Here is an 11108-nt window from a genome sequence, read left to right as displayed (position 1 = left end):
AAACCTCTTTTCTGAGAACAAGAGAATTCCACATGGACCCATGCTAATCTCATTCTATCCATATCATCAATCAAGGAGAACCATATCGGAAACCTCTTCTTCTTCAATTTGCTTGCTATTGGACACGGATATGGTTTCTTCTTATTTGCGATCATCACAAACAACAAGAATACTATCTCACAAAAGCAATCCTGTCTTTGTTGCTGCTCCAATAGATAAGAAAGGTCCTTATGCATTTGCTGTGGATTTCCTGATGGGGGGCGTTTCTGCTGCGGTGTCGAAGACGGCCGCAGCTCCTATAGAACGAGTGAAATTGTTAATTCAGAATCAGGATGAGATGATTAAGGCAGGTAGGCTTCAGGAGCCCTATAAAGGTATCACGGACTGCTTCAGTCGTACGGTGCAAGAAGAAGGATTTATTTCTTTGTGGCGTGGAAACACTGCAAACGTCATCAGATACTTCCCTACTCAGGTTTGTTTGTATCCTTCCTATTTTAGCATTCTGAAGATTTGAGTTTCTTTTTCATTTTTTGATTGATGCCTAACCCTGTCAAAAGCCTCATAGTGTGATGATAAATGCTCCTTATGAGTTTTTTCCAGAAGACAGTAAAGTGTTTTTCTTGCTTTCTCGTAGGTTTTTATTGGTACACATTTTATGAGGTTTGTTTTTGCATCTATAGGATCTTCACCAGGAATTGCCACATTTTGTAGGCTCTTAATTATCTCTTTTCACATTTTGTAGGTTCTTATCGAGTTTTCTTCCCACATTTTGTAGGAGGTTATTGTAACTTTTTTTCAACATTGTTTTAGCTATTAATGAAGTTATTTTCCCATACTTTGGGCCCCCTAATGAAATTTTGAGCACATTTTGTAGTTTTGCTCTGGGCATCATCGAGGCTCATAAAATGTTCTTTTTCATATATTGCTGTTCAACTTTAAGAAGGATAAGGATGGATACTGGGCCTGGTTTGCTGGAAATCTAGCATCAGGAGGTGCTGCTGGGGCTTCCTCTCTGCTTTTTGTCTATTCTCTCGATTATGCAAGGACGCGGTTAGCCAATGATGCTAAGGCTGCAAAGAAGGGTGGTGGTCGCCAATTCAACGGTCTACTTGATGTGTATAGGAAGACACTAGCCTCAGATGGTGTAGCTGGTCTGTATAGAGGGTTTACCATTTCTTGTGTTGGAATCATCGTCTATAGGGGTCTCTACTTCGGAATGTATTGACTCCTTGAAACCTGTCCTATTGGTCGGTAAGCTAGGGGTAATGATCAACTTTATACTTGTCTGCACATAATCATCGAAGAATTCTCATAATGGTCAAACTATTCATATTATACGATGGTCACTGTTATTACAGGAAGGTATAATAGCAAGCGTATTTGCAAGATAGGTACTTGTAGTTATAGTATACATAGTAATTATTTTAGGATAGGTGCTTTATCAAAGGACTCTATCCATGATCATGGTTTTGGATTTTGTGCTATAAAGTGTCCCGCACCTCACACATTTTCAACTGATCCAATTTTAGTTTGTACTTAGCCCATTAGTAATGTAATGCAAGACATAGATCATATAGATACTCGTGAAGGCAGAGTAGATACTAAATTTGCTAGATACTTGCAATTAATTACCAACCGCATAGTACTTTCTGCTGAAGTTTTCGGTTCTATCACAAGATCAATGCGTCAAAGGCTACTTTTTAACCAAGGTTCTGTGTTCTTCTTTGTTAACCACGTGTTTCTCTCACTTTTGCAGGACAACTTCCTTGCTAGTTTCCTACTTGGTTGGAGTTATAACAACTGGGTCAGGTCTAGCTTCGTATCCTATTGATACTGTGAGGCGTCGCATGATGATGACCTCCGGTGAAGCTGTTAAATATGCTGGATCCCTGGATTGCTTCAACCAGATTGTAAAGAAAGAGGGAGTGAAGTCTCTTTTCAAAGGAGCAGGAGCCAACATTTTGAGAGCTATTGCTGGTGCTGGTGTTCTTGCTGGATATGACAGCCTTCAGCTCATCTTCTTCGGGAAGACCTATGGGTCTGGAGGAACCTAATCAATCAATCATTCATTCAATCATTCAATCATTCACTTCATGATTAGTCATTTGATGTGATATATATAGCGATTTTTAAAAATTGTGCATAGATCTTGCTTCCTTGCATGAAAAATCCAGGGGGTTGAGGGGAAGGCTTTCCAAGTTTTGGTTGCATATTTTTCGCTGCATATTTGATGATGACAAAGATGGAACACTTGTTACCTCACCAATGTATCATATTATGCAACCCAGATGGTGAAAAAGTTGGCCTCTAATGATATGCTCTAGAATTTGCTTGAAATAATTGATTAAATATGTTCTAGATTCTCCTTTTGAGTAATTGATCAAATGTGTTAATTTATCTGCAGAATCAAATGTCTTGCTTGTGTTGAATAAAGTGTGTTAACATTCATGTCCAAGTGAAATAGAGATTATTATGCTTGAGAAGAAAAGTTAAGAAATTGCAATCCTGAGGATAATCTTGATCGGGAAGATCTAATAATTCTGAACTCATATCATGAAACTCATTCTGCATCCAATGCACAACCACGTCCTTGTAGCTATTGATGGGAAACCCCTGAAAGGTTTTATACAGAATATTAGATTGGAAACATCGAAAAATTGGACATGAAGTCTACAATGAACTCTTTGTCCATTGTGGCTATACTCAACATCCAAGGGAGACCAATTGCAAGTGATCTACGGGATGGGCAGAGCTCATGGTAGGGGTCAAACTTCAATTCTCTCAAATTTATGAATTTGTTACACTGAGAACAAATGTCACATTAGCCAAAATATTTCTCTTTATGGTTGGATAATTCCCAAGTTGATGTTGGCCCAAACAAACACAACGGAGGCCTTCCCACCTATCTTTATCTCATTGTTCTTTGGTCAAACCAATTTTAGGATCCTTATTAGAGAGTAGTAGGTCACATGCCAATTGGTTTTTCGTTACTCAAAGATAGTTTCTTGTGTATGCCTTCCCACCTATCTTTATCTCATTGTTCTTTGGTCAAACCAATTTTAGGATCCTTATTAGAGAGTAGTAGGTCACATGCCAATTGGTTTTTCATTACTCAGAGATAGTTTCTTGTGTATGAATTTGATTATCATAAGTACCGTGAGATTTCCATATATGTTGGAAGAGAAACTTGGTTATTTGTAACTATATAATTTTTCTTAAAGTCTTGAGACTTCTTAGTTCACAATGAGTAATATACTACACTTAGTCAACCTATGGATTAACTGACTTTGTAAACAAAGATAGTAGGGAACCTATAAGCTAAATCAATGACACTGGAATGTTCTGGAGACCCACGTCCTCGCCCCCCTCGAATGTTCAATTCAAACATCGAATAAATGTTGTTTTTATGATGAATGGGATATTATATCCCAATATTTGTGTATTGATCATAATAAACTAAGGATATTTGTTGCATTTTTCACCTAAGACAAAGGGGCTACCAATATTTTCGTATTCCCAAAATATTTAATCACGACGTCTTATGTTATGGTTATGAGATCATTAAGTTATGCAGGATCTCTAAATGGTGTGCATGCATGGTAGCAAAGATGTGGCCATGCATTATAGCAATGTTGTGGCAATATAGAACACAATGATGTAGCATTCCTACATATAGAGAAGGCCATTCTCTTTTTAAAGCCATTCTGGTTCAATGTCAGTCTTTGGTGCGAAAACACGTCCTTCTTGTCCACACTAAAAATGATTTATTTAACTTCTTTGTCCATCGATCTAGCTTTGTCTTCCCATTGCTTGGCCATTTAATTATCTTTAACCACTTTCCTCCACCATCTATGAGGTACATGCACCTTGTAGGTTGAATGACACACATTCAATATGGGTTTGATAATTAGTGACCTTGCACGATTATAAGTTTTGTCCCCCTCGAGCAACCATGTTTTGCTCCCCTTTAACAAGTTGATGATCAACCATATTGTCAACATTTTGAACTGAAAACTCATATATGCTTAGTACATATTTGAGGGGTTAAAATCCTTTATGGAATATAGAGACATGAGATGTTTGGGATGTGGGTGGGTTGGGGATGGGGCTACAACTCGACTACCATGCACATCTGTGATAGGGCCACACATGTTTAATTATGTTACCAAGTGCTTGTTTACAACACCTCCATGAGAGGGCAAAACTAGCCTTGTTATTGCTCTTGAGGTAGAATAAGTTTTGTAAATTTACTTTTATGTTCCCTCCCTTCTTCATATGATTCATATACATATACATATTGTGGTGTCCCTTTTGTGCAAGTGCATGTCTTATAACACACCACCCTTTTAGCATGCATATAGCTAAGCCAACCCAAATGGGTACCTTTGTATCTTCTATAAATTGAACAAGAAGTAAGAAGTTAAGAAAGCTAGTTTTGATTCCTTTTATGTGCATTTTACATATTAATTGGTGGAGAAGCGGGGTAAAATTTTAGCCACTACCACCTCGTTCATGGTTTCCCAATTCCCTCTCGTCGCCTTTGAAGCTGATACGCCTATGTAGCTTGAGTTCCCACAACCTCATGCGCAGCTACCCCCCTTCAAAATGGAGCAGCTCCTCAAGTCCTCTCCAACGCCATGCTTCGAATCAACCACACAAATCAGGCCTCCGCTAACAATGATCGGACTCAAGATTAGCTAGATTCTAAGGTCCGCCCGAAGTCGTCCTCCGACTTGCCCTCTGAGGATGTCTTAGCCTGGTTGGACCACTTTGAGATGATTTCCAGTTACCACCAATGGTCTGACAGGTGCAAAGTGTTGATGGGTGGGGGGGTGGAGCTCCACCACCCTCCCAAGGGGTGGAGAGAGAGAGAGAGAGAGAGAGAGAGAGAGAGAGAGAGAGAGAACCTTTCAACCTTATGTTTGATAAGAACGGTAAAATCAATTTACCATTAGAAAAACAAAATTGGAAAAGAGATAATTCATGGGGTACAATGGGATCGACCAATAATCATCGACCATCTGTGCAAAATGCATTTGCAGTCTTAAGTGATTATTTCGGTGATATACCAAAGATATTGGCACAACGGAAACAAGAACAAGCCAAGAAGCAATATAATTAGTGAGTGATGAAGAAAGTCACATGGAATGTAAGGGGAATTAGTTCTCCATCGAAGTAGTATGGTATGTGGAAAAGTATTTTTAATAGTGAATGAGATATATTATGTGCAATAGAACATAAGGAGCATGCTAAGTCTAGGTCTTCTTTTCATCATAAGCAATATCACGTGTTTTATGCTGGAGTCAATGAGGGCCCTTATTCAAGTGTAATGCTTATTATAAGGGATAACTTGAAACCGGTAGTGGTTCAAAGAAATGTACATGGTCGATTTTTGGTGGTTGAAGTTAATTATACAGGGAAACAGATTTGGGTGGTTGGTATTTATGGATCAAATGTTGGAAGACATCGTACGGAAATTTGGAGATGCTTAAATCAAGTTTTGGTTCATGGGAGATCCGGTTTTTTGTTAGGGGATTTTAATATGTGTTCTGAGATGGGCCAATCTACTTCGATGCATGGCTTGATGGATGCTCCTGAACGAGAGGTATGGGATTTGTTTATGATGGATGTCGTAAGGTATGATGCATGGACTTGGATCAATGGAAATGATGTTGGTTATACCTTTCAATCGGCACAATATAGATAAACTTGGTGTAGACTGGATCACATTTATATTATGTATGATGATACATTCTTGCCAGAGGTTTTGACTATGCAAGTGTATAGGGGGATTGGATCATCATATCATTTCCCAGTTGTTTTCGAATGCACACATCAAAATGTGGATGGTTTTAGATCTTTATTGGGGAGACAACCATTGAGATTTAATTCATCTTTTCTTGGACATGATAAATTTAAGCATGCTATGGGACAATTGATGGGGGAGTTTACAAGATAAGTCAATGTCCACGGTGTTTCGTCATGGGATATTTGTCTTTCCAATATTCAATGGTTTACACGATATTATGGAATTTATCAAGCATCTATCCATAAACAAAAGATGAGCTTATTACAACACTTTCTAGACAGATGTAATGCATTGTTGGTAAAGATTCCATTTGATGAGGTGTTGTTGGATATTCAAGAGACATTGTCACAAGCCTTACAAGTATTGGAGGTTCGCAGTTATCAACAATCACGAGTGATGGCTATGAAAAATGAAGTACATGATCACAACTGTAATTCACATAAGTTTTACCATGGGTTGTAGGCATCTCATGCTAGAATGAATGTGGTAAGTGTAGAGATTGATGGAACTTTGAATACAAACCCACAAGTGATTATTGATAATTGTGTTAAACATTTCACAAATATTTTTGGGCAAGACTGTATTATGAATGATGATATAACACAAGTGCAATCGATGCTATTTAACTCAGTCAAGGTGAGTGATGGGCAACACGACATGATTGCATTGGAGGAGGAGGTGGAATATGTATTATCACATCTTGCAATTGATAAAAGCTCGGGTTGGGATGACATTACGAATGGGTTTTTTAAAGCCCTTTTACAAGAACTCAAAGCCCCTCTAACAATGATATTCCAAGAAATGTGGAGTTCTGGTAAAATGCCCGATTCATGGAAAGTTGGTCTGGTTAAACTTATACCAAAAGTTGCATCTCCTATGTCTTTTGCTCAATGGAGACCAATATCATTAATGGGTGGGATGTATAAGATTTTTGCCAAAGTAATTGCAAATAGACTTCAAATGGTGTTGTTGTCTATGGTCCATCCAATGCAATATGGGTTTATTGAGGGAAGGGACATCCTGCATAATATTCTGAATGTGCAAATGGTAGTGGATTATGCAAAGGAATCCAAACAACAAATTGTAATGATACAAATCGACATCGAGAAGGCATGCAATCATGTAAGTTGGTCTTTTATTACTCAACTTATGTCTCATATGGGTTTTGGGGAAAGGATGTCTCGAATATCGTTGTTGGTGGGATTAGGTGCAGTGTCACACATTATGTTAAATGGTGGAGTTACTAAGGATGCCCATTGAGTCCACTATTATTTGCAATTGCTACAAACCTGATTTTGGTGAGGATGCATGAGTTGGCGACACATGGGGAAATAGTTGGATTAGCTCTACCATCAGGGAAACATTTGATCGCCCAAGCATTGGCTGATGATTCATTTTTATTTCTCAAAGCAATACCTGATAACATAGCTAAAGCCATGGAGGTGTGGAATGTGTTCACATTGGCGCCTGGATTACATATAAATATGCAGAAGTCAATGCTCATTAGATGCACTGAGAGTGATTTGGTTGATCTTGGATGGGGTGGCCAAATATTAGATCAAGGGAATGTGTGTCGACACTTAGGTTACCCTATTGGTGTTGATATCTCCTCATCACAATGTTTGAATTGGATATCCGGAACCATTTTGGACAAATTTATGTATTGGAAGTCTCAAGCATGGCCGTTTAGTACTCGTCTCAAAGTGGTACAAGCTATAATGATTCCAATGATTTCTTATTTTTTACCATTGTTACCATGGACAAAGAAATCACTTGATCATTTAGTTTGTTCACTTAAATATACACTTTGGAAGAAAGACACAAACCTTGGTATGAGTTGGGTATCATGGAACACTATTTGTACCCCAACATGGTTAGGGGGTGCTGCTTTGCTAAATTTAGAAGATCATCTGGTGCCTCGAAGATTTAATCTTTTGAAAGGTATGTGCCTAGGTACCCAACCTTGGGCAGAAATAATTACTTATTTTGTGGAAAAGGTTGGTATTTACCATGGGAAAACGAGAATTACAGCTTCGTAGTGGCATGTTGTTAATAGTACTCGACAATTTAAGTGTTCAGAATCTAATATGGTTCAACAATTGGTGCTTTCTTGGCCGCGGTGTTTGAAGTTGTTTAATTGGAGGCCTCCTGAGTGCGGTGTCGTGTCAAAGCATGTCACGTATAAGACCTTGGCGTGTCCGGGCGGAACCACTGGAGTTCTGAACCAGGAGAGTGGAAATAAGAAGATGAAAGAGAAGAGTGGGAAGTTGAGCCAGAAGTATCTTAATAGTCACGAGTGGTTTGCAACCCTACTCGTGAAGACAAAAAACCTTATATCGTTCTACCTACGTAACCAAATTAAATGTGAAAACACAGATTGGAAAGCCCTCTGGAAGAGCTTTCCAACGAGCTATAGAACATCGAAAACAGACGTCAGAATTGAGAATTATAAGGAAAATACCATACAACGCTACTCCTCAAACACAGACGAAGAAGAAATGCCAAAATAGGAAATTCACTATTTCTTCGAGAGATAAACCCTTTACAAAATAGAACTCTTTGATTGTTCTCCCCCCCCCCCCTCCATGACAATAATCCTCCCCTCTTTTACTAAATCGATGTCATTACATGTAGGCCACGTGGCACACACCTAGAGAAGCTTGTGCATGTGCGCGATATAAAGCATGTGGGCCATGTGGCACACATGTAGAGAAACTTTGCATGTGCGTTATATGGTGCACATGAAATACATTACATGGTTTTGACTACACAACATTTGTTCCAAAATAATGCAAATAAATCCCTAAGAACAATAATACTAAAGAACTTTGAGTCTAGAATGTAAATCAACTCCAATGAGTTGAATCAGGTGGATCTCCAAGGAGTGATGGATCACTGAACCAAGTTGAGATGCGTGGTTGTAGTTGTGGCAAGTGTGGAATCGTGGTGGCACCAATTGGTCATATCCCTTTACGACAACGGTAAAGATATAAATTCCTTGGCAGAAGAAGTGTTGGCAGCTTCAAGGATATTACACTGGGAGGGAAAAGAAAGTCTAAATTCACAGCTCAATCGAATTGCAAGGCTAGGTTTGGTAACTGTAGAAGATGGTATTTTAGAGTCACGTAGGAAAATGATGGCCTTTCAGACAATCAGAAATAAGTTTCATATACCATGTGGATATGGGTATATTTGGCAATCAATATTGGCATTGCCTAGATTGGTTTTCCCAATTCTAGAGTTGGTGGTCCAGGAACCATGGAAAGATTGGTCATTTGGTAATGGGAAATTGATTTATGTGGTGCACACTAATGATGTTTACTATAAGTTGGTTGAAGATAGAGCTTGGTTAGCAAATAAGGTGTTGGATACATGGAGCATTACTAGAAATGTAAAGTGGTGGCGTAGAGTTTTAGATGTAGGGTGGCAATCTCATCTTCCATTCCGTGCAACGGTGTTTCTTTGGCGTGCCATAGTTGGTGGGTTGCCTTTGGAGATGAACTTAAAATGAAGACATATTTCGAATGGGACATGTTTTTTCTGTATGGTGGTTGAAGAAGATGCCAGACATAGGTTCATTACATGTTTGGTTGCTAAGGCCATTTGGGTGATTATCTCACAAATTTGGGCATCAATAACAAGAAATATTTTGTAAACTTATAAATGGGTTTTTATGGATGAGGATAAAGATATGCCCACACCATCGTATAAGGTGGTTTTTTATTACCTTAGATATTGGGGGATGTGGTTTAATTGGACCATGAGAAATGAGTTCTTGCTTGATGGACTTCGTGGGATAACACAATAACTCCATAGGATGAAAGGGAAATTGATTGGGCAATTTTCAGAACTATGTTGTATGGGGATCTTGTCCCAAGAGGAGATAGACTTATGTCATCTAGTTTTACAACACTTGAGAGGGTTTCCCTTGCACTATCACTATAATTTTATGAAGTAGTGAAGATACCAATGGTTGTATTATCATCTTGTTTTAATAACAAACATTGATTTACGAAGAGAGAGAGAGAGAGAGAGAGAGAGAGAGAGAGAGAGAGAGAGAGAATTATTGAGAGGTAAATCTTTTACTTCATTAATGTCCCCTATGGTGGGGCTATATAGGTACATTACATGAGGATCACAATCTAAGAACATCATATTTGAACACATGCACACAAATGTGCATGTGTTTACACATATAATATGCTCACACTTACTCGTGTGCACATTTGCACATACCCTTACAACATGACTTTTAATACAAAGACTTTTCACTTATCTATCCATATACCAACACACTTATACACTTACAATCCCACGGATAACACCCTACTCAAAAATGTCACTGCCACCTGATACGTACAACAAGCAAGTGAAGTGACAAGGAACTGGGTGATCCCCTTGGACCTCCTTGTGCAAACCTTCGCCCATAAAAATTTAGCCTGGACGGCATTACAACAACTTGAGACGTTGCATCAGCAAGCACACGAACTAGTGGACCAATTTGGTGTTTGCCTAAATCAACTCCTCGTTCGCGTTGATCCTACCATGCTTGAGCATGTCAAGCTTTCTTCTTATGGCCCATTTGCGCCATGACATCACTCGACACAAAAGAGATACAAAAAAAAATCTTGATCATGGATACTCAAAATAACATGACCATAAATACACCATAGCAAAAAATAAAAAACACTTATTAGAATAGATTAATAATAGATAAATGAAAATCAATAAATATTTGTAGTAAAAATAAATAAATAAATAAAACTGGTAAAAATAGTTCAATAAAAATTAACTAAAGTAAATTAATAAAAACATATATTAGAAAAAATTGATAAAGAAAAACATTTTATTATGAGGTAAAGAAAAGGTGGCCATGCATAGATTTGTACATAAATAGCTTTTATAATTATTTGGATATATATATATATATATAATAATATAATAATATTTACAGTTATAACCTATATATATTATTTTTAAGTTTATTGGTGTTACATATATACTCTATTATTTTTATGTTTTGCATATATACATTATACATGTATAAGTAATTTATAAATTAGAAGAGCTTTTTAATATGTCTGTCTGGTGCTTTCTTCTTGATCTGATTTTCTTGGTCTGCAGACACTACTTTTGTGATCAGCAGCAGCAGAGAAAAGAAAAAGAAAAGCAACAGCAGACATCTCTTGTTGTAAGGCATGCTTTTAACTCCTATGCCCTTCCTTGCTTTTGATTCTCCTTCAATCTTCTCTAATTCTTGCAGGTCATCATAAATATCTTTAATGATACTTATTCTTCC

The 11108-nt window shown here is 37.8% G+C and overlaps 1 pseudogene across 1 annotated transcript; it reads left to right on the top strand.

Annotated features, from left to right (window-relative positions):
• LOC147865670 (ADP/ATP translocase 1, mitochondrial pseudogene) lies at window positions 1–2112 on the top strand (annotated as a pseudogene). Its single transcript, XR_015529690.1, has 3 exons — window positions 1–472; window positions 920–1262; window positions 1757–2112. The product of XR_015529690.1 is annotated as an ADP/ATP translocase 1, mitochondrial pseudogene (transcript).
• The last annotated feature ends 8996 nt before the right edge of the window (window positions 2113–11108 follow it).

Source organism: Azolla caroliniana, unplaced genomic scaffold, assembly GCF_043228905.1.
Source record: "Azolla caroliniana isolate FFs.n. ecotype wild unplaced genomic scaffold, voAzoCaro1.0.p SCAF_4, whole genome shotgun sequence".
Lineage (NCBI taxonomy): Eukaryota > Viridiplantae > Streptophyta > Polypodiopsida > Salviniales > Salviniaceae > Azolla > Azolla caroliniana.
The sequence above is the reverse complement of the archived record's forward strand: the minus strand, read 5'-3'. Positions and strand labels throughout refer to the sequence as shown.